The 22,057-nt window shown below is 31.8% G+C and overlaps 2 long non-coding RNA genes across 6 annotated transcripts; both read left to right on the top strand.

Annotated features, from left to right (window-relative positions):
• The first annotated feature begins 2,816 nt into the window (after positions 1-2,816).
• On the top strand, positions 2,817-4,645 carry LOC136064146 (uncharacterized). Of its 3 annotated transcripts, none has more exons than XR_010625815.1 (2): positions 2,817-3,048; positions 4,202-4,645. It is a non-coding gene; the product is annotated as an uncharacterized LOC136064146 (long non-coding RNA). The 3 variants fall into 3 exon arrangements; XR_010625814.1 differs by having other exon boundaries at positions 4,227-4,645; XR_010625813.1 differs by having other exon boundaries at positions 4,409-4,645.
• Positions 4,646-7,941: 3,296 nt separating this feature from the next.
• LOC112003477 (uncharacterized) lies at positions 7,942-12,479 on the top strand. 3 transcript variants are annotated; one of them, XR_002881982.2, is made up of 5 exons: positions 7,942-8,205; positions 9,727-9,915; positions 10,003-10,174; positions 11,022-11,102; positions 12,339-12,479. It is a non-coding gene; the product is annotated as an uncharacterized LOC112003477 (long non-coding RNA). The 3 variants fall into 3 exon arrangements; XR_002881977.2 differs by having other exon boundaries at positions 10,059-10,174; positions 12,339-12,460; XR_010625812.1 differs by lacking the exon at positions 12,339-12,479 and adding an exon at positions 11,589-12,305 and having other exon boundaries at positions 10,059-10,174.
• Positions 12,480-22,057: the final 9,578 nt, after the last annotated feature.

Below are 22,057 nucleotides of genomic sequence, written 5' to 3' on the forward strand. Positions count from 1 at the left end.
AGGCTTTACTATGTGTATATATATATATATATATTTGCTAATACTAAGGCTTTTCCATATATAGACACATGGACGTGGGGCCAATATTAAAAAAAAAAATAGTAATATGCATATATATATATATATATACACACACACAAACGAATATACTAACGGCCAAAATAGACATTTGCCCATTTCGCCTAAAAGATGTAGTAAAATACTTATATTCTGAAATTATTTAGCAAAATATCTATATTTTATAACTTCATTTTTAGAAAATCGAGTATCAATGTAAAACTTGATTTAATGAAAATCGAGTTATTTGGAAAAATTTACCTGAAACTTGAGTTCCATAATTTTTTTTTTTTTTTTTAAGTTTGATTATCTATAACTCGATTTTCTAAAAATTGAGTTTCAATGTAAAACTCGATTTTTAAAAAATTGAGTTTCAAAATATGAGCATTTTACTAGATAGTTTCAGAATAAGGACATTTTGCTATATTTTTTAGACAAAATGGACAAAAACCCATTTTTACCTATACTAACTTAGCAATCTTGCACTTCCTAAAACAAAAAAAAACTTTAGCAACCAATAAACCCACTTTTAAATCCAAGTCCTAGCTGTTTTATGTTTACTTGTGAAAAAAGAGTGACAATTACACTTTGGCCAGCGCATGCTCAAATGCATTGACTGTAATGAAAATAACAGTTGCTGTACAATTTTGGATTTAGCGGAAAATTTACATGCCAAGTGGAAAATTTACATGCCAAGTGGAAAATAAGTAAATAACGCCAAGAGGGTCTGTGGAAAATAACGACCTTATCCTTTTCAAATTGACTTTTTGGGCTTGAAAGAAAAGCACGAGTGAAAGAAAATGAGACTTTTTTGTTTTTGAAAAGAAAGAAAATGAGACTTAAAAGAAAATGAAGCATCAAAGTACCTGAATGCATAAGTGAAAACATATTAGCTAAAAAAAAAAAAAAAAGATTCAGCAATTAAATCAACAATAATAAAAAGGACCATATTAGTGGAGAAAAAAAAAGTGATAGAATAATAAATAAAGAAAAAAAGAAACAAAATTGAAGAAATAGAAAGAGTATTGACCCTTTTATTTATTTATTTATTTTGGTCTTGTGGATTGAACTTGGAGGAATAGGTGATTGAGGTGCAAAGGGAATTATACAAAATTTATATAAAAAATAAAATAGAATAGGAAGGGTTGAAGGAGATGAAAGGTTGAACAAAGTAAAAGAGTAGAATTTATAAAAGATTTAAAGAAGAAAATTTAAGAATGCATAAAGGATTGAAATGAAAATTTTAAAAAGAAAACAATTGGAGGAGATAAAAAGTTGAACAAAGTGGCAATTACAACAAAAACAATAAATAATAAATAAGAAAAATAGAAGGAAAATATGTGATAATTAAATTTTGTAAAATTTATTACAAAGCTTCCATTTTTATATAGAGTATAAATTTTATTTAAGACCAAAACTAACGCTAAAAGAAAAGAAAATTTAGTATAAGAGTTTGTTTGGGATCCGATTATTTTGCCGAAACTAAAAACTTTTTGCTAAAAGTACTGTAGATAAATATAAAAGTTAGTTGAAATAGTACAGTGAGACTCATGAATAATACCAAAAAGTGCAGTAATGCTCATAAATAGTAGCAAAAATAAGGTGAATAATAAAATAAGTAGTTTTTTTTTTTTTTTAGAGCCAAACGCACACTAAATGGTTGTAACTTTTAAGATCTTGATCCCAAATAAATAAACCAGTTTCAATCCTTACAGAAATAATAAAGGAATACTTAGACCCCATTGTCCTTGAATTTCATTTTGCAGGTGATATTAGAGAACAACTAATCCCTTACAGCACAAACAAGAAAAAATGCTCGTGATATGTTAACATGAATCCTTGACAAGTATTCTAGGAAGCTTTCAATCTTTGGAAAGTCATAGGATCTACAACATTTCTAAAAAGATATCAATAAATTTAGGCACTCAACATTTTCTCATTTCACAACAGTTAACACAACTTGTTGTGATTGGTGTGGTGAATAATAAAAACGGTATTAGTGGTAGTAGCAGACCCAAGTGAAAGTGATATTATTCTAAATTCTAATCACAACAAGACATGCTACTAGTTGCAATAAAAGTCATGAAAAATATTATGTACTTCGTATTACTTATTAGAAATGGACACAAAGGCATTGCAAAACTATGATAGGGCATTCTTTGAGTTTATTTAAACAGAAGAGCTATTATGACATTAAAAGGAAGACTTTGGAACTTGAAATTGGAGATAAAGTTTTTCTATGGGTTGCACCTATGAAAGGAGTAATGAGATTTGGCAAAAAGGGTAAGTTAAGCCCTAGGTTTGTAGGGCCTTTTGAGGTCTTGGAGAAGGTGGGCAAAGTTGCATATAGAATTGCCCTACCCCCGGCCCTGTCAGGAATTTATAATGTTTTTCATGAGTCTATGTTAAGGAAATACATTCTTTACCCTTCACATGTATTAAGCTATGAGCCTCTTTAAATTAGAGATGACTTGTCATATGAAGAAGTCCCGGTACAGTTTTTGGATCGTAAGGAGCAAGTGCTACGTAATAGACCAATATCTTGGGTAAAGGTGTTTTGGAAGAATCACTCGGTGAAAGAGGCATCTTGGGAGTGTGAGGATGATATGCTGTCAAGATACCCAAAACTTTTTTAGGATCAAGGTACGTAAAATTTTCACGAAATTTTTATAAGAGGGGAAGAATGTAACATCCCAACTTAAAAAATATATATATATATATATATATATATGGTTAGAATTTTTGAGACATATGTGCCCCACCTACCCACTAATCCTCCACCACTCATTCTCACTATCATATTCCCTCTTGGCAGGCCATCTCACTTCTCTTTTCTTTTCTTCTTTTTCATTTTTCTCTCAAACACTCTTCTCACTCCTCACACTCTCCAACTAGCGCCACTCCATATTGCAATCTCCACCATCATTTTTCCGGTAAGGTCACCGGAAAATCCTTAGGAACCTCTAAGGTCTTTCATATCTTTTATTTGAGGTAAAGATTTCTTATCTTTTTGATGGGTTTATATGCTTTTGTTTGAGGTATTTTTTATCTAAGTTTTGATAATGAAGCCCATGTGATGTATGAGCTTTGAAAATGATATTTATGTGTTTATATGTATGAGTTTTGTATTGGTGGAATTATTTGATGAGTGTTTGTACTAATGGTGGCTATCTAAGGTTTATTTATGGTGGAAGTTTAGGATTTTGAGTTATAACATGAGATAGTTGGTAAAACTAATTTTTCTATTGCTATTGGGTTTATTTGGAGTTAGTTGAAGTTCTAAATTTCTTGTCTTAGAGGATATTTTGATTTTGCTTTCATGGGTCTCTTGATGATGTTGTGTAAATTTTATGGAAACTAGTCATAATGTTGGAGATGATATTGAATGGGTTAACTTTATAAATTGGAGTTTATGCCTTGTGAATTAATTTGTTGAGAAACTTTGGAAGTGAAATACATTATTTGTGGGGTTGAATACTAGGCTTGCCTAATTAAGCGCTTATTTGGCAATTCCAAATTTGTAGCTAGATACAATTTCAAGCGTTATGCTTATTGTAATAGGTTTGCTTGATATTGTTTAGGTTCTAACTAATCTCCTTTGTAGCTTGGAGAATTAGATTTTTTGCGGGTTGCAAGGTAAATAGTTTTTTAATGGAATTTTTGGAAAATAACCATATTGCATAAACGATTTTTTTTTTTTTGGTCAAACTCATTTTGGAAAATTATTTATAGAACTATGTTTTCTTAAAAAGTGTTGTATTGTGACCCTACTATATATGATTATTTATGAAAGTGCATCATTTTTGGTATTACATTTGGAGAAATGCATGAATAGTTGACATGGAAAATATGAGCACTTTGATTAAATTATGCTATATTGGAACATTTAAAGATGCTTATTTTGTCTTGTTATTTGGGAAATTGATAGAAAATCTTTTTTGACAATAATGTAGTTGAAAACCATACAAATTTTGTGGAAGTTAGACTATTTAAGGTTTTTTTTTTTTTTTTTTTTTTTTTTTTTTTTTTTTTTTTTTTTTTTTTTTTTTTTTTAAATTACCTAGATATAAACTATGTATTTGAAAGTACATGTAACCTATGAGCTTTTTGTTGTTTTAACCTTATACCATGTGTGATTTCCTAGTGATTACCCGATTTGGTTTCTGTAGTCTTTGTGACAACGGAATCAGATCCAGGTCAGTGCCCTTTCACTTTGAATGACGCGTTCTTCCTTACTGTTCATGAGGGGAAGAGGTTTCTTAATTGTGCATGGGTGAGGCTGCTTCCCATGGGGCCAAAAGAGCACATGCAAAAGAGGTCATATTTGACATGTTTTTCCTGCTGCCCATAGGGGGAGAGACAACACCTTGAGGGTATGGGTGAGATTGCTGCTCATGGGACCAGGAGACTGCATACTAGAGAGGGCAATATCATACCAATTGTGAATGGGTGGATCCCATGACCGGTCTATATGGTAGTGTGGTATATTTGTGATAAATTACCTTATGTAAGATTTTTATGGCATTGGAATTATACTGTTAGTGCGCATAGATTATAATATATAGTTCATGATATTTATTTTGAGAAACTTTGTGTTTCATTACTTAATCATTCTTGTTATATTATTATTGAAAATGATCTTATGGAATCTCGTTAGAAATTTCTCAAATTAAAACATGCTTTGTAAGCTATTCATCATCATAAAACTTGCATTTCTCCCATCCCATTAATTATACTACTTACTAGGCTCTGTCTCATTTTATTCTTTTACAAAAATTTTCAAAACAGGCAATGATCGTTTTGAGGCATGTTTTTATGGCTAGCAGTAGTTAGACTAACTACTGGTGGAGTCTGGACTTTTGTGCTGATGATATTTAGATGATGTATATCCTAGTATAGGCTTGAATCGTTCTTTTGTATATTATAGTGGTTATGACTTTATTTCGATTGATTGGACAAGTTAATGATTTGTAATTGTATTTATTTAGACTTCCATTCTTTTGTGGCTAATGATCTTTGTAATTATTACATAGAACTCTGATTTATTTTGGGAGTATCATTAATGAAATTATTATGATAATTCTTGATGTTGATACTTTGATAATGAATTTTGGATTGAATTGTTCAAAAGGAAAAAACTACATGTACCTTTTAGATGTTTTCCTCATGCTTTGAACTCTTTTAGGTTTGAGACACTAAACGTGAGTATTATCACTAAAAACTGCAGAGCATAAGAACAAGTCATGACACGAAGCTTGAATGTTGCACTTCATTGTGGTGTTGTTGATATATTGGTGGAATGTAAGGCAGAGACTTAAAATAAGGATCTTCCTCCAATGGCAAGAGGAGATGTCCGTACTTTGTCCGCCGATTATTGTACTGGAGGAGCAAGGTAAAGTGCCAATGATGATGATAATGATGATCCAGTACTGACCTGTTAACAAAGTAGCGAGCGAAAGAAGGATGAGAGTGAGAGACAACAGAGCACCCTACCTTCGACACAGATTTGAATAACATCACGGATTTGATATCCAGCCGATGCAGCGTTTCTAATACCAGAGATATTGGGAGATCGTCAAAGGTGGTGGTGATCATCGTTGTCTTCTTCTTACGAACTATCATTCGACCACGTTTTTTTTACTTTGCTTCTCTCCATCGTTAGATCGGATTTGCTTTACTAAAAAACAATTCTAAAGATTACAATTTTATAGATACTGTCACCGTATATATATAATCAACACCACCGACCAATACCAAAAACAAAAAAACCAACAACACTGACCTATCCATGTCGGCGAACAAATTACATAAATCCTAGCTTTGTTTTAATTAACAAACAAACATAATTTTATTAGTAAACTTATGAATTTGAACTTCAGTATAAAATTTTACACAAATTCAGTTAACTATCTGAAAGCACAAGCTGCAGAATCCAAGAACTTGAAGAGGAAGAAGAAGATATTGTTACAACGGTAACACCAAAAACGGTGTCGTCTAAAACAAGGGCTAAAAGCGTGTCTCGTTTAAAGAGAAGCGGTGCCGTTTCTCACTAAACAGAACGCTGCCGTTTTGGTTAAATATAAGACAGCTGTGTTTGTAAGTCTCAAGCGCTGTTGTTTTGATTAGTGTATACAAGATTGAGATCCGGTATAATAGCAAAAAACTATTGCACCATGCAATTAGTCATGATGTGTGAGAAAGAGATAAAAAATTGAAGTGTAAAAATGAAATGGTAAAAAATTGAGTTAAAAAAAAAAATTTTATTTAAGGGTTGAGATGGTGCAATAGCCCTAACTATTGCATTGAATCTCAATCTAGTGATTATAGACTCATTTGTTATTTTGTATGGAATGTACAGATTCAGTTCATACATGTACACCTTAAATTTGAATTTGCCCTCAGCAATGCATTAACAGGTTGGTTACATGGCAGGGAAGCTTATGCCTATTTTAACACTATGCTCGCATGATGACTAAATGTGATTGATGACCGAATAAGTTATTCATTTGGTTTGTTTTCAATTTTTTTTTCCTCTAGTTTTTTTCCCTAAAACACTTTCTTCTATTTTTTTTTTGCTAAACAACACTTTCTTCTATTCTTCCTTATTGAGTTATTGTTTTTTAATATACAGAATGTCTGTATGCCTTTCATTTTGGTAAATTCTTGGGTTTGATTTTTACTTCATGATCCTAAAAACACTTATAGTTTATATTAGTCTAAAATGTTTATTAGATATTGGTGCACTCATTTTTTGTGATTCTCAAACTGTTTGCAATGGTTACAAAGATAATCTTTGGCTCAGCGAAGAGTGTGTCAAAAATGTTTTTTTCAGTGTTGAGCTTCAGAACTTGGATACAATAAATCTGATGCATCATGCAACTGGTGGTTGCAAAACAGTTAAAGGTGAGTAATGTTTCCTTAGTCTATTTTCTAGCACTACTATTTGTGCATTCTGTACGTGCCACATAGCGAAACAAGTCAGACAAAATTTTCAAATATTTTTGCCAATGTACTAGTGTTAGAAATCATTAACCTACAGTTGGGAATAATAAAAAATTATCATATCGTTAATTATTGTTGCACATGCTGAATTACATACTGCTGTACACATTTCAACTGTATGTCTCATCTAATCTAATACTATATATAATAGCAGAAGCTTTTAATAAGGTGCTGACACGTATGAAAAATGACACCCTTAAAACGTTGACACGTGTACAACTTACCCTTTAAAAAAATCGCACGGTGCGATCGAAGAGACTCAGTTTCAAAAGGCTTTTTGCCCTATATAGAGAGAGAGAGAACAGAAATTCTGATCTTTTATTCTATTTCTCCCGTTCCCCTTCTCTGTTCCACTTCTCCATCTTCCAAAACACACTCCACGGCCAAACCCCTTCTTCGTCGTCCAAAACCCAGACCATAAAGGTAGACGATTTGGTGAAACGGTTTGGTGAAAGAGAAAAAACACAAAAGAACAGAGAGATACAAAGAGATTTCGTAAACTGCAGAAGAACAGAGATCGAAAGATAGATCGATAATTTCGGGAACTGGTTCGGTACGTTTTTCTCCATTTTTTTAGATTTGGGTATGAAATATTGCTTTTTATTGAGTTTTTTTGGTTGGATAGGTTTAGATTTGATTTTGGTTTTGATTCCTTTTTGTTTCGGGCTTTTGGGTTCTCCATGAAAATGTTTGTTTTAAGCCTTTACCTGTTCTCTAATATTTGCGTTCATAGTTTTTTTTTCCCTGGGGTTTTGATTTGGAAAACACCTTTTGATCTGTTTCACAGGGTTAAAACACTTTTTGATAGCCTTCAGTATAAAAGAAAACAAACCACTTAAATCAGTAAATTGCAATCAAAAGGAAAGGGGAAAGAGAACAGTAGAGAGAGAGAGAACAGAAATTCTGATCTTTTATTCTATTTCTCCCGTTCCCCTTCTCTGTTCCACTTCTCCATCTTCCAAAACACACTCCACGGCCAAACCCCTTCTTCGTCGTCCAAAACCCAGACCATAAAGGTAGACGATTTGGTGAAACGGTTTGGTGAAAGAGAAAAAACACAAAAGAACAGAGAGATACAAAGAGATTTCGTAAACTGCAGAAGAACAGAGATCGAAAGATAGATCGATAATTTCGGGAACTGGTTCGGTACGTTTTTCTCCATTTTTTTAGATTTGGGTATGAAATATTGCTTTTTATTGAGTTTTTTTGGTTGGATAGGTTTAGATTTGATTTTGGTTTTGATTCCTTTTTGTTTCGGGCTTTTGGGTTCTCCATGAAAATGTTTGTTTTAAGCCTTTACCTGTTCTCTAATATTTGCGTTCATAGTTTTTTTTTCCCTGGGGTTTTGATTTGGAAAACACCTTTTGATCTGTTTCACAGGGTTAAAACACTTTTTGATAGCCTTCAGTATAAAAGAAAACAAACCACTTAAATCAGTAAATTGCAATCAAAAGGAAAGGGGAAAGAGAACAGAGTTCGTCGGAACCGTAACCCAATTGGTTAAAAGAGAATTTTCTGGAACCATCGGTTTCCCCACCACTGAAAACAAAACCCAATAGATACTTATTTAGTTGTTATTAATTTTGGGATTTGGGGGTTTCTAATTATGGTTTTGCTGCAATTGTAGATTTCAATTCCTAATATGTTTTCCTCTCTGGATTATTATTATTATTATTTTTTCAGGGAAACACCATAGAAGATCAAATTCTACCTAGGCTTTGTCTCTCAGCTTTTTTAATTTATTTTTAGGATTTTTCCCCCTGACCGATTGGTGTTCAGTTGCCTATAATAAATTGGAGACACAATGTTACTTATCAAAAAATATATAAATTGGAGACACAATGTTATGTTATTTTTGCTATGTTGGTGTGAATTGATGCTTGAACCTTTTCAGTTTTCCCTATTTTAAAAATAAATGACATATTCATAACCGAGTTGGCTGAGAGATTGAAAGAATAGTGGAAGCTATAGCAACAACCCAGCCCACCTGCGGTTTCCTTCAATTTTATCATCATTTAAATACTTTTGTTTGATCAAGCACATGGAGGAGACCATCAATTTCTACATGATTAGAACAATGTGTGTGTGGCTTGATTTTTTATAACATTGATGTGAGATTAGATTATTCTCATGAGAATATTTATATAGAATTGAAAGTTGAAACTTCCTCTGACAGTTTTGTGTTTTGTGTTTTTTTTTTTGGTTGGATTCATGTTGTTAAACTATTCTTTCATTCCCATTTAGAATGTTTGACTCACTCACTTTTGCATTTTTCTGTATTTTTTTGGGTGGATTCATGTTGTTAAATTGTCCTTTCATTCTCATTTAGAACATTTTGCACCATTTCTACCATCACATCCTGGGGTAAGAGAAACCTGTCACATCACACATGATGTCAAAATATGCTAGAATAAATCTTAATTCTGTTTTGAAAATTTTAACTTCTTGAGTGAAGAATGATACTACTATATGCAAACCATTAAACAACTGTCAAATATGTGAGTATATTGAACATGAAAAAATAATTATTCACCCTGGTATTTTGATGCATCTGACTTTAAGATTTTCATTGATAATCTTAGAAAATGTGTTCCCAACTTCTGGATTGCAATTCTATAAGATACATTCATCAATCTGTTGCTATAATGTTTTTTCTCGCCTTTGCAGGTACCAGCAGTTGGTATTCTAGCACTAAAAAGGGCTCAACCTCTTGGTACCATCTCTGCTGCTCCTCGGGGTTCTGCACTTATTTTGCCAATTTCATATACATACATAGCCATGATGGGTTCTAAGGGACTCACTGAAGCCTCAAACATAGCAACCTTGAATGCAAACTACATGGCAAAACGTTTGGAGGTTCTTAACTCATCCTTTTCATCTTTTGGTTTTATGTTTGCATATATGTGTTGATCTTGAAAAATAATTTCATTTGGCTTTCTGCAGCATGAAATAGAAGTTCATTGTTTTCTTGGTATAATATAATGATGTGAACATTACAGAGCCACTACCCCATTCTTTTTCGAGGAGTCAATGGAAGAGTCACCCATGAATTCATCATTGACTTGAGGGATTTCATGGTATCTCAAATCATACTCTCCTATGGATTCCCAATTCTGTAAGTTTACTTTGGCTTACAGTGAGTCATTTTAATTGCAGAACATAGCTGGTATACAACATGTGTTTGACAAAATGTCTTACTCACTTTTGCATTTTTTCTTTTTTGATAATTTGATAGTTATACTCTTACATTAGCTTAAGTCAACTTCATGGTTTGTCTCTCTTGATTTTAAGCCTTTTCCTACAATTAAGGTAGTTTTGACATGTAGGAAAAGTACCTCTCTAAATTTCTGCCACGTTTACCATTAAAAAACGAAAATGAATCACTTTGCATAGACTGTTATGTTCTAGGTGTTCACTACTCTTATATTAAAAGCTTTAATGCTGCCTATATTGATTCTTAGGATAAAACTTCAAATGGAAGTTTAAGACCTAGGGTAAAAGTGTTTGTGAACATGTGCAAAGAAAGAAACCTGTAACTGCCAGATAAGAACAATGGCTGAAGAGTTACAAAAAGGTAATGGTCAGTAATATAACTTTTCCAAAAAATTTGAAACTCTTCCACCTTTCTTTTGATTTGGCAGTTACAGGCTCCTCTAGCTTATGATTACTTATGTGCAAAAAGGTTTTGAAGTGCCGTGGAAGGAACATTTTCTTCGGTTTTTACTTTTTTGCTGTAGAAACATCTATGATATTACTATCCTTCTAATGACCATTATTCAATTATAATATACCTTTTGGTATGGTCTTCTAGGGTAAACAAGAAGGAAAATGTTTGATGATTCAAAAAAATTTCTTATCATAAATTGTTTAATTTATAAATTTGTATTTACCTTAGTTAGGCCATATTTCTTTCTGATGTCTTATGCTTTTTTTTTTTTCAAAAATTTTAAATATGTGTGCAGGGTATACCGTTGGCTATGTGAATATTAAAGCAAAAATGTTGTTTATACTTTGCAAGTTGAACTGAGACATTGATGCTTAAGGTATGTGTATGCATGAGTAGATTTACAATATCGGCTAAGTCATAAATAGTTTTTATACAATCAAGGATATTCTGCTATGTAGGGAAAACACCCATTTTAAAAAAAGACATGCAAAAACCCCTTAAACGCCACACCCCTATACAATCAGCACATCCCAAAAATGAAATGATGTATTAATTTGGTAAAAAACATAGTGATAAAAGAAAATATCTTCCTTCTCTCAATTTTCACTCTCACATCTTTAGTACTTGCACTTTTTGTTATGTTTTGTTTCTTCTTTGCATATACCTAAGGTAGCATAGCGTTATTATTTTCCTTCTTCAAATACTGTTTTTGCAATCCAAAGTTTCTGCTGTTGCTTTTCCTATTTGAATTAGCATCTCCATTTTTAGTTATTTCTATACTCTAGAACTTTTTTTTTATTTCATTGGCTAGGGTTCTTTGGTCACATTTTGTTAATTGCATTGATTTGGATTTTTTCTCCAGATTTACAATAATCCGGCTTTTGGTTTGGTGATTTTAAGGGTTTAGTGATTTTTCCCTGGAACTTCTTATCGGTGCCTAGGAAAACACATAATTATTCATGTAGGTAATTGCAACGTTTTAAAATTTTCTATAGGGAGGTTCTTTTTACAATTCAAAATTGAATTTAAAGCTGTCTGTATATATTTTAAAAGAAATTTCCCCTTCTGAATTGTCTAGGGTTCTTCTTTCACCCTTATTAAAAAATAGATGGCTTTATTGTTTTTGCTTTTTTCCCTTGGATTTTAGTTTTTTTTCCATTCTATCCCTGCTAGAAACAGTGCTAATTGGTCGGTGTACCATTGTGAAATTGCATTGTGTTTTGGTTTAGGACTCTATCACCACAAGTCAAACTCAAAACCCACACACATGATGCAAAGGGCAAAGAGAAAAGGGCAGTGGACAATTGGGCCTGGATTTTTTTAATTTGGAAATATTTCCTATTCTATTTTTTTCTTTCTAATTGAAGCTCCTTTGGAATAGCAGTTCTCTATAAATGGTGACAAGTTGAATTTATTGCTTTGGAACTGGGTTTAGTAATTTAATTTGGATGCTTTGGTCACAATAGATGGGTTTATTGTTTAGACTTATTGACAATTTTTTTCAAAGTAAAAACAGTTTTCTGTAACTAATCTCAACGAAATCCTGGGGATCAAATAAGTGTGGGATTGAATGTTGTGCTGATATTTGCTTTTCTTTTTTAATCTTATTTAGGTCCATTGTTCAGTTAAGGTTTGTCGGAACTGTAGGCAAAGAGAGATAGGTCGTATCCCGGTAAGCGGTAAACTATTTGCTTTTTTTGTTTTGGTTTTACAAATCTGGGGATTGAATATGATTTGGGTTTGAATTTCTTGGTTGGATTGGTTTAGATTTCGTTATTTGAGTTAGGCTTCCGTTAATGATGCCTCCTACANAAGTAGTTTGGATATTTTCTATTTTCTTTAACTTTTTACATAAAAGAACAGAGGAAAAATTCCTTCTTTTCACCAAGTAAAGACACTTCCTTCACTTCAGATGGACTATTATTTCTGGTTTAACTTCTTGGTTCTTTTATTTCTTAGGTAGGGAAAAAAACTTCTTAGTGTATGAACGATTCAACATAGTTCTCCAAATTTACCTAAGACACTATACACACACCATGCCCTCTATTCTTTAGTTTATTTCTTTCTTTTTGACCCTTTCCCACAAAAAAATAAAAAAAATTAGAATGCATAGTAGAAAGCAACAATACCTGAATTACCTTCTAAAATATAAGCCTTTTTCTGTTCTTCATGAGCAAAATTCCAACAACGCAAAATAACTACCAGAAATAATAATCTCAGACCATAACATTCCATAGAAAGAGGGTAAACCCATAACTATACAGTCTAAAACTTTCAGATTTTAAACCATCCAAGTTGAAATTTGGCATATACATGAATTATTAAGTTTCATACTTGACAGGGAAAACTCAGCAAATCTGAATTTCAACAAAAAGTGAAAAGAGTAAGAAGGTTTTTTAAAATGGCAGGAAATAATCATAAAACCATATCAAATAAATAATCCCTTGATATGAAGTAACAGTTTTTTAACAAAATCTTTGCTATTTCTTTGTTTATTCCTACTTCCAATTTCACTTTGAAAAAAATTGTCAATAAATCTACACTCTAAGCTTGGGCTATACTCCCAATGCTATCAAAACAAAAAAAGTAGAGATGTTAATTTGACACCAAAGTATCCAAATTAAAATACTAAACCTATCTATATTTCAATAGGGGTGAGAGAAGAATCCTAGACATGGTAAAGGGAAAAAACAAAATTTAGCATCTGATTTAAGAGTCAAAAAGTACATATTTAATAATCTTATTAAACTTTTTTTGTTCAACGTTTTTTTAATCAAACATTAACAAATGATAAAAGACAAATTTAAATAAAAGTAAAAAAAAAAAAAAGAAAGGGAAATTAAGTTGTCCTGACCTTTCAACTCAATCCAGGAGCTTTTCTTGAATAGTTACCAACAGTCTTATATGCCAGAGCAGAGATGATAAATCTACATTAGCACGTGAGTAAAAAAATGTCATTGAAAATACAAAATTACTGACAAACGGCAATGTAAATGAAGCTCTAAAAACTGAGATCCTATAAAATATGTGTTGCATGCTAGGTAATTAACTCTAATTATCTAAAATCCATGGAAAAACATGGCAGGTTTACTTGAAATAAACAGCAAGAAAATTGAGCGTTTGTTAAAGCCAAACCCAAGTTCAATAACAAAATAATTCTATGCTCTATTTCATATATAAGTATTCAACAAAATAGAACATGTTGGTTTTAGGTAGTCTGCTACTATAGCAACTGAATTCTTACAATCTTGAGATCACAAACCATGTGAAAGAGCTCTATTTTGAATATCGAAACTTTTATGTGGAGAATCATCACTAACCACGACTAAAATTCCCTTTAAAAAAGAAATGTAAGTTTTGAAGTAGACTAAAATGTAAATTTAAAAGCCTCAAAAAAAATTATTTAATTTTTAAAACATTTAAACCAAAGAAAACTCTTAACAAACTAACATTTTTTTTACAAAGCAAAACCAATACAAAAAAAGTTTGTAAGGAAGTTAATAACAGTGTAACAATCTGTTGGAAAGTGTATAACAATTTGTTAGTTATTAATCTATTTATTTATTTTTTAAAAATGCAGTAGTTAACCAAAAATCCCATAATTTTACTTTTAAGAAAATTATAAATTTCTGTACACCTTGAACTTTCAGATTTTAAACCATCCAAGTTGAAATTTGGCATATTCAGCAAAAAGTGAAAGGGTAAGAAGGTTTTTAAAATGACAAAAAATAATCATACAACCATATAAAATAAATATCCTTTAAGGTAAATTTGGAGAACTATGTTGAATCGTTCATACACTAAGAAGTTTTTTTCCCTACCTAAGAAATAAAAGAACCAAGAAGTTAAACCAGAAATAATAGTCCATCTGAAGTGAAGGAAGTGTCTTTACTTGGTGAAAAGAAGGAATTTTTCCTCTGTTCTTTTATGTAAAAAGTTAAAGAAAATAGAAAATATCCAAACTACTTGATGTGTTTAAATTTGTTAAAGATGAGATTTTAGATGCAATTCCTCATGCATGTATGTGCTTCAACTTTGGACATCAGTTTAGTAAAAAAATTTCTAAAGAACCATTTGAATTACAACTTATCAAAAAAAGAAAACTGTTTGAATTACAATAATAATTTGCTTTTATTTTTTAATAAAAATTTTCTTGACACTATAGTGCCTATGACCATTACACACTTGAAACTTCCATGGAGGAGATTTGGTGGCTAGGATTATAAGATGCATTCTTAGAATTCAGACTACAAAAGATTGAGCAAAGTGTAACTTGGCAGAGAAAAAATATGAATTTTTCTTTTCCAATTTTGTTTTAGGTTGTTTTGTGGTTTTCAACTTTTCATAGATTTAATTTAGAGTGTTTCTTCTAATAGATATTAAAATATTGTTTCTTTGTATTTATACATAGGAATTTTACCTTATATTATTATTGAATATGTTCTCCTTAGTTTTCATGATTGTTATAGATTGGCAAAAATAGTTTGAGTGGATTATGAATAGAAGTGCACTTCTACTAAAGAAAACAATTTTTGAAACATGAAGCTCAAAAGGCTGTATTTGCTTCTATCATTTCAGAGGTTACATTTAAATAGGTCTTCATTGTGCTATTGCCTCTGGTTGGACAACAATCATCCATTTAGCACACTAAAGAATCCATTTTGTTCTTTTTGTGTATACCTTTGTAGTTGGCATGTTCAAGATGGACAAATATGAAGTCCATCCATATTTGTAGCAAAATGGATTTATTTGTCATCATTTTATTTTTTGAGTGGATTGTGCTGTAGTTTTTGCAGGTGAATGATGATGGCCCAATTCATCCAAGTGAAACAGAGCTGGCACTTACAGTTCATCAGGGCTAGAATATGGCTTAGCTCACTAAATGTTTTTTGGTTTAATGAGTTCTTAAACTTTATTTTCTGCTATGGGGAATTTTGGACTTTTGACAATGTTATTGAACTTAACTCTATATCCCACAATTGTCATTTTTATTTTTTGAATTGAGTGGCATCATTAAAACAAAGCCTTTAATAAACATATTAATTGTTGTATTTATTATATTGTTATGTCAAATTGATGGTATTTTAAATGTGTAAAATGTTTCCCGCGCATTGTGCGGGTTAAATGCTAGTTTACATAATGTGTAACTATTACCACTCTTACTTTACAAGTTGTCATGAATGTCTCTTTAATTTGTTATGATAACTGAGAGTCTATTAGGCAATGCGCCAATGCCTATCCTTCTTCTAGTTTCATCTCCAAATCTTAGGCCCACATTATGGGTTTGATGTTAGAGAAACCTCTAATACGCATAAGTTTACCAAGCTACTCCTAAAGAAATTCAATCTAAAATTAAATGATCCAAAAAGTTAAGCTAAGGAAATTATATGAAAGTCTTATGCCTTATTCAAGGCTTGTTATTGTTGGTTATAGAGGGGGTGTGCTCTTGTTACTGGTGGAAGCATGCAGTGAAACCAAATAGAAAGAGGAAAAAACAAGTATGTTAACACTGAATCTAATGTGATTGTAGAACAATTAATGCTGAAAAAATGTGCTTTACCTTGCTGTAGCAGCAGATGAAAAAAATTGGTTTTGATAGTTTGATAGGAGGATCACTTCGTGATACTTTTCAATTTCCTTCAATGTTATCAAGTCCATTTAGGCTTCAAAATTATTGACATGAAATTAACTTATGAGCAAGGTTTTCAGACCGGGACCATTCATTGAACCATAAAAGGGAGAGGTTCAAGATTTTTGAGGTCGAACCGAGGTCAAACCGGAGTTGAACTGTGATGACATAATAATTAATTAATATGAAATAAATAAAAATTAATGCATAAAAATTAATAATCTTGACTAAACATTTAAAGAAATTCAAGTATTCGGAGACTACTAAAAATAAAATGTATTTTTCACAATTTATTATGGATTTTAAATAGATATTTTCTTCTCATTTATAATATTTTAATAAATTTGTACATTAGTCAACATAACAATATCTTTAAAAGCCATGATTTATACCATTAAAATATTTTAACTATTTATTAACCACTGAACAGATTAGGAACGGTACAATTTTAAAGGGGTTATAAATGATAATTCCAAATCTCAAGGTTTAAAGTTTCAAGGTGGCTAGCTGTTAGGAATTTGAGCATCTAATCATGGCTTTTGAAAAATAAAGTATTAACACTGCCTTTGAAAAACAAAAAAAACTCCTCTCTCGCTCAAACTCTATTTGGCAGAACCCATTCTCTCTCTCTCTCTCTCTCTCCCCTTGAAATCTCTTGTTCCTCTTTCCTCTTAGACCAAAATCACAAAGTAAAGATGTCATCTAGTCCACTGTGGAGCTACACTATGAAGAATGAAGTCCATAGTGAGCTGTGATTTCAGATCTGGTTCTTTTGGACCACCATTTTTTTGGGGGAGGAGGGGGGGAAATGACAGTTCCTTCAATTCAAACAATCACGAGACTCAGACGCAAGCTTCAGTAGCAACTGTCCTTCCTCCTCCATTGGAATCCCTCGTTCTTTCGATCTCCTCTACAAAGACCATTCGCTCCAACAATCGGCCTTCTCCACCATCAACTCCTACTCTGAAGGGAGTAGAATTTAAAGCTTTTTTTTTTTTTTTTTTTAAGGTTCAGATTCAAAGAGAAGTAAGGAACCGTGAGAAGCAGTCTGATCATGGTTCTCAGAATCGTGAGGTCCGTTCATGGTTCGCACGGGTCCTTGATTTTTTCCCATAGAGGGGTTCTTGAGGCTAAGAGAACCGCAAAAATGAGCGGCTCGAGGTTTTCCCAGTCTGACTGTACGGTCCAGTCCGGGTTTCAAAACCTTGCTTATGAGGCGTACGTATGATGGATCCTATTCCTATGATGCTTTTCTTAAGGATGTTCAAGAGGTATTCTCTTTATTACTTTCTTTGAATCTTTGATCCTCTCAATATATTATTTCATTTAAAAAAAATTCTGCTATTCCATAATTCTATCGCAATATGCCTATATGTTAGCAAATGCTATTTCCGCCTACACATATGTTGAAAGAGCTTGTTTTAGATCCTTGATAAAATAGATTCTGAACACGCCACTTAAATACATTTTGTAGGCTCAAAATAAGAATTAAAAAAAAAAAATTGTTTGGTAAATTGTAAGATTAAAAAAAAAAAAACTTAGACTAATATAAGATTACTTTGTTTGTTCTACAACTACAACAAACCCTAATAGTTTTCTTCTAATTTGTTAACAAAAATAACTTGAGCTACTAATCTATATCTATATCTATATCTATATATATCTAAAAGCTGAAGCGTAGCATTTATTGTTGCTACGCGTTTGTTGAGCCATGTTAGCGGTCATATCACCTACTTATTTTCAATCATTTCTCTTTTTAATTTTTTACTCTTTTTATTTATTAATTAATTTTGTAGTTTACGGTTACATTTTCTCCAACTTTCCCCTTACATTTTTACCTTTTTATCTCCCCACTACTATTAACATTAATATCACTTTTCCTTTATCCCTTCATCTATTAACATTAATATAATTTTTCCTTTATCCCTTCATCTTCCTTTTATTTTAACTATTCTTATCCCTATCTTCTTATTATAAATTTGCTAATCTCTTTCACTCTATACATAATTTATCACACAAAAAGGTTATTACTCTCTCTTTCTTGTGTTTTTCTTTTCGTTTGGTAGTTTTTTTTTTTTTTTTTTATATAAATATTTTTTGTATCTTTACTTTATATTGATGAATTTCCATGTTCTTTAGAGCTCTACTATTATTCTCCCTCTCCCTCTCTCTCTCTCTCATATATATATTTTTTTCTTTTTTGTGTGGATTTTTTTAATGTTTTATATCTTTACTTTAGGTTGATGAGTTTGTGTGTTCTTTAAAACTCTACTTTAGGTTGATGCATACAACCACAAAAAATAAATAGGATTGAATTGAATTTCATGCTCCAAACTTTTTGGTTTTGTGTTTTCAAGTAATTTTTTCCCTTTTTTTGATTGTCAAATGCTATTATATTGCATTATAAAGATAGAATATAAGAATATAATATTATTCAATTACATAACACGACTTGGATAATTTGGTGTGACTATATCTGTTGTTTTGACTATTCTTCTTCTCATCTTATTTTCTATAAATGTATCCAATTCAGGTCTTTTCCAAAAAAAAGTGATTATTCTCTTTCTCGATTATTTATTCTTTCTTGCAACTTAACTTTAGGTTGTTGAATCATTATATTTTTTTTATAACACTATTTTGGGTTAATATACAATTTTATGTGTGTTTTTGAGTTCTCCATCACAAGCCTTCTCTCTCCCTCTCATAGCTTTTGTTTGATTTTTGTTTGACATAATACTTAGTTATTTTGAAAGTGAAAATTAGAATTTATACTAAATACAATCTCGATATTTATTTGAATGTGTTTCTCAACTATTTGAGTAATATCAAATGTAATGTTGCGATGAGTTTTGATTATCATGATATCTTATTTAAGAAATGAGAAATTTGAATAATATATTTGATACTTAAAGAATTTTTTTGAATAAAAAACTTAAATAATTTAGTTGTAAGAAAAAAGAAAAAAGAAAAAGAAAAACACAATGTACCATAATATAATTTAGAAAAATATGGAGGCTGTCTCATCATCATAAAACTTGCATTTCCCCCACTTCATTAATTATGCTACTTACTGGGCCTTGTCTTATTCTATTCTTTTACAAAATTTTTCAAAGTAGGCAATGATCGTTTTGAGGCATGTTCTTGTAGCTAGTGATAGTTAGACTAACTACTGATGGAGGTTGGACTTTTGTGATGATGATATTTAGATGATGTATATTTTAGTGTAGGCTTGACTCATTTTTTTGTATGTTAGAGTGGTTATGACTTTATTTAGACCGATGGGACAAGTTAATGATTTGTAATTGTATTTATTCAGAACTCCATTCTTTTGTGGCCAATGGTTCTTGTAATTATTACATGGAGCTCTGATTTATTTTAAGAGTATCATTAATGAAATTATTATGATAATTCTTGATGTTGATACTTTGATAATGAATTTTGGATTGAATTGTTCAAAAGGAAAAAACTACATGTACCTTTTAGATGTTGATACTTTTAGATGTTCGAGACAGTAAACGTGAGTATTATCACTAAAAACTGCAGAGCATAAGAACAAGTCATGACACGAAGCTTGAATGTTGACTTCATTGTGGTGTTGTTGATATATTGGTGGAATGTAAGGCAGAGACTTAAAATAAGGATCCTTCTCCAATGGCAAGAGGAGATGTCCGTACTTTATCAGCAAATTATTGCACTGGAGGAGCAAGGTAAAGGGTCAATGATGATGGCGATAATTCAGTGCTGACCTGTTAACAAAGTAGCGAGCGAAAGAAGGAACAGAGACAACAGAGCACCATTCCTTCGACACAGACTTGAATAACGGATTTGATATCCAGCCGATGCAGTATTTCTAACACCAGAGATATTGGGAGATAAAGGTGGTAGTGATCTTCGTTGTCTTCTTCTTAGAAACAATCTGAAAGCACAAGCTGCAGAATCCAAGAACTTGACGAGGAAGAAGAAGACACTGTTACAACGGTAACACCAAAAAACGGTGTCGTCTAAACAGCTAAAAAGCGTTTCTCGTTTAAAAAGAAACGGTGCCGTTTCTCACAAAACAGAACGCTGCCGTTTTAGTTAAATATAAGACAGCTGTGTTTTTAAGTCTGAAGTGCTGTTGTTTTGATTAGTTTACGTGTAAGGTGCAATAACAAAAAACTATTGTACCATGCAATTAAACATGATGTGTGAGAAAGAGGTAAAAAATTAAAATGTAAAAATGAAATGGTAAAAAATTGAGAGTTAAAAAAAAAAAAAAAATTATTTAAGGGTTGAGATTAAAAGTGACTTTTGCAACTTTTAATATCAACCATTTATGTTTTATTGCATAGTACAATAGCCTTAACTATTGCACTGAATCTTAAATCAATGATTATAGACTTAGTTTTTCGACGTCCATAAACAAGTCCAGTTTCACGGTCAACTCGGGTAGGTTGGTCCCCACCACCAGTGGGTGTTTACAAAGCAAATTTTGAAGCGGTGTTATTATTTGAGCAATGCAACTATGCTGGGCTTGGAGTGGTGGTTAGGGACTATATTGGCCCTGTGATAGGAGCCTTAAGCCAAAGGATCTCGCTGCCCCAATTAGTAGAGCACGCTGAAGCTCTAGCGGCGAGCCGAGCCGTGTCACTGGCAAGGGAGTTGTGTCTGTCCCAGATGATATTTAAGGGAGACTGCCTAAGGATAATTATAGCCATAAACTCGACAGAAGCATGCCACACTCTATTCGGTCATATTATAGATAAGATTCGATGTCTTAGTTCTTCTCTAGTTAGTAGTTGTTTTGTACACACTTGTAGGGAAGGTAACAATATAGCCCATGCCCTAGACAGAAGAGCAGTTCTAATTGCAGATACTGATGTTTGGGTAGAAGAGCTATCCAGTGATTAGGAAGATGTATTCCATTCTGAATTAATCCAATAAAACTCACTTACCCTTTCCTCAAAAAAAAAAAAAAAAAAATACTCAGTTTTTATTTTGTATGGAATCTGTACATTAATGTATAGATTCAGTTCATACGTGTACACCTTAAATTTGAATTTGCCCTCAGCAATGCATTAACAGGTTGGTTACATGGCAGGGAAGCTTATGCCCATTTTAATGACTAAAATGTGATTGATGACCAAAGAAGTTATTCATTTGGTTTGTTTTCAATTTTTTTTTTTCCCTAAAACACTTTCTTCTATATTTTTTGCTAAACAACACTTTCTTCTATTCTTCCTTATTGAGTTATTGTTTTTAATATCTAGAATGTCTGTATGCCTTTCATTTTGGTAAATTCTTGGTTTGATCTTTACTTCATGATCCTAAATACACCTTATAGTTTATATTAGTCTAAAATGTTTATTATATATTGGTGCACTCATTTTTGTGATTCTCAACTGTTTACATTGGTTACAAAGATAATCTTTGGCTCAGCGAAGAGTGTGTCAATTTTTTTTTTTTTTTTTAGTGTTGAACTTGGACACAATAAATCTGATGCATCATTCTACTGGTGGTTGCAAAACGGTTAAAGGTAAATAATGGTAAGTGGGCACAAGCTCTGGAACTTGTTAGAAAGTTGCTCATTAAAGTCAGTGCTAGAGTTGGAAATTTGTGTTTATAATATTTTGGGCCAACCAAATTGCTTAATATTCAATACCCTTTTTTTTTGCTGAATTTAATATTCAATACCCTTATGTCTATATGAGAAATTATGAATA

This window comes from Quercus suber, unplaced genomic scaffold (genome assembly GCF_002906115.3).
Source record: "Quercus suber isolate HL8 unplaced genomic scaffold, Cork oak 2.0 scaffold_634, whole genome shotgun sequence".
Taxonomy (NCBI): Eukaryota; Viridiplantae; Streptophyta; class Magnoliopsida; order Fagales; family Fagaceae; genus Quercus; species Quercus suber.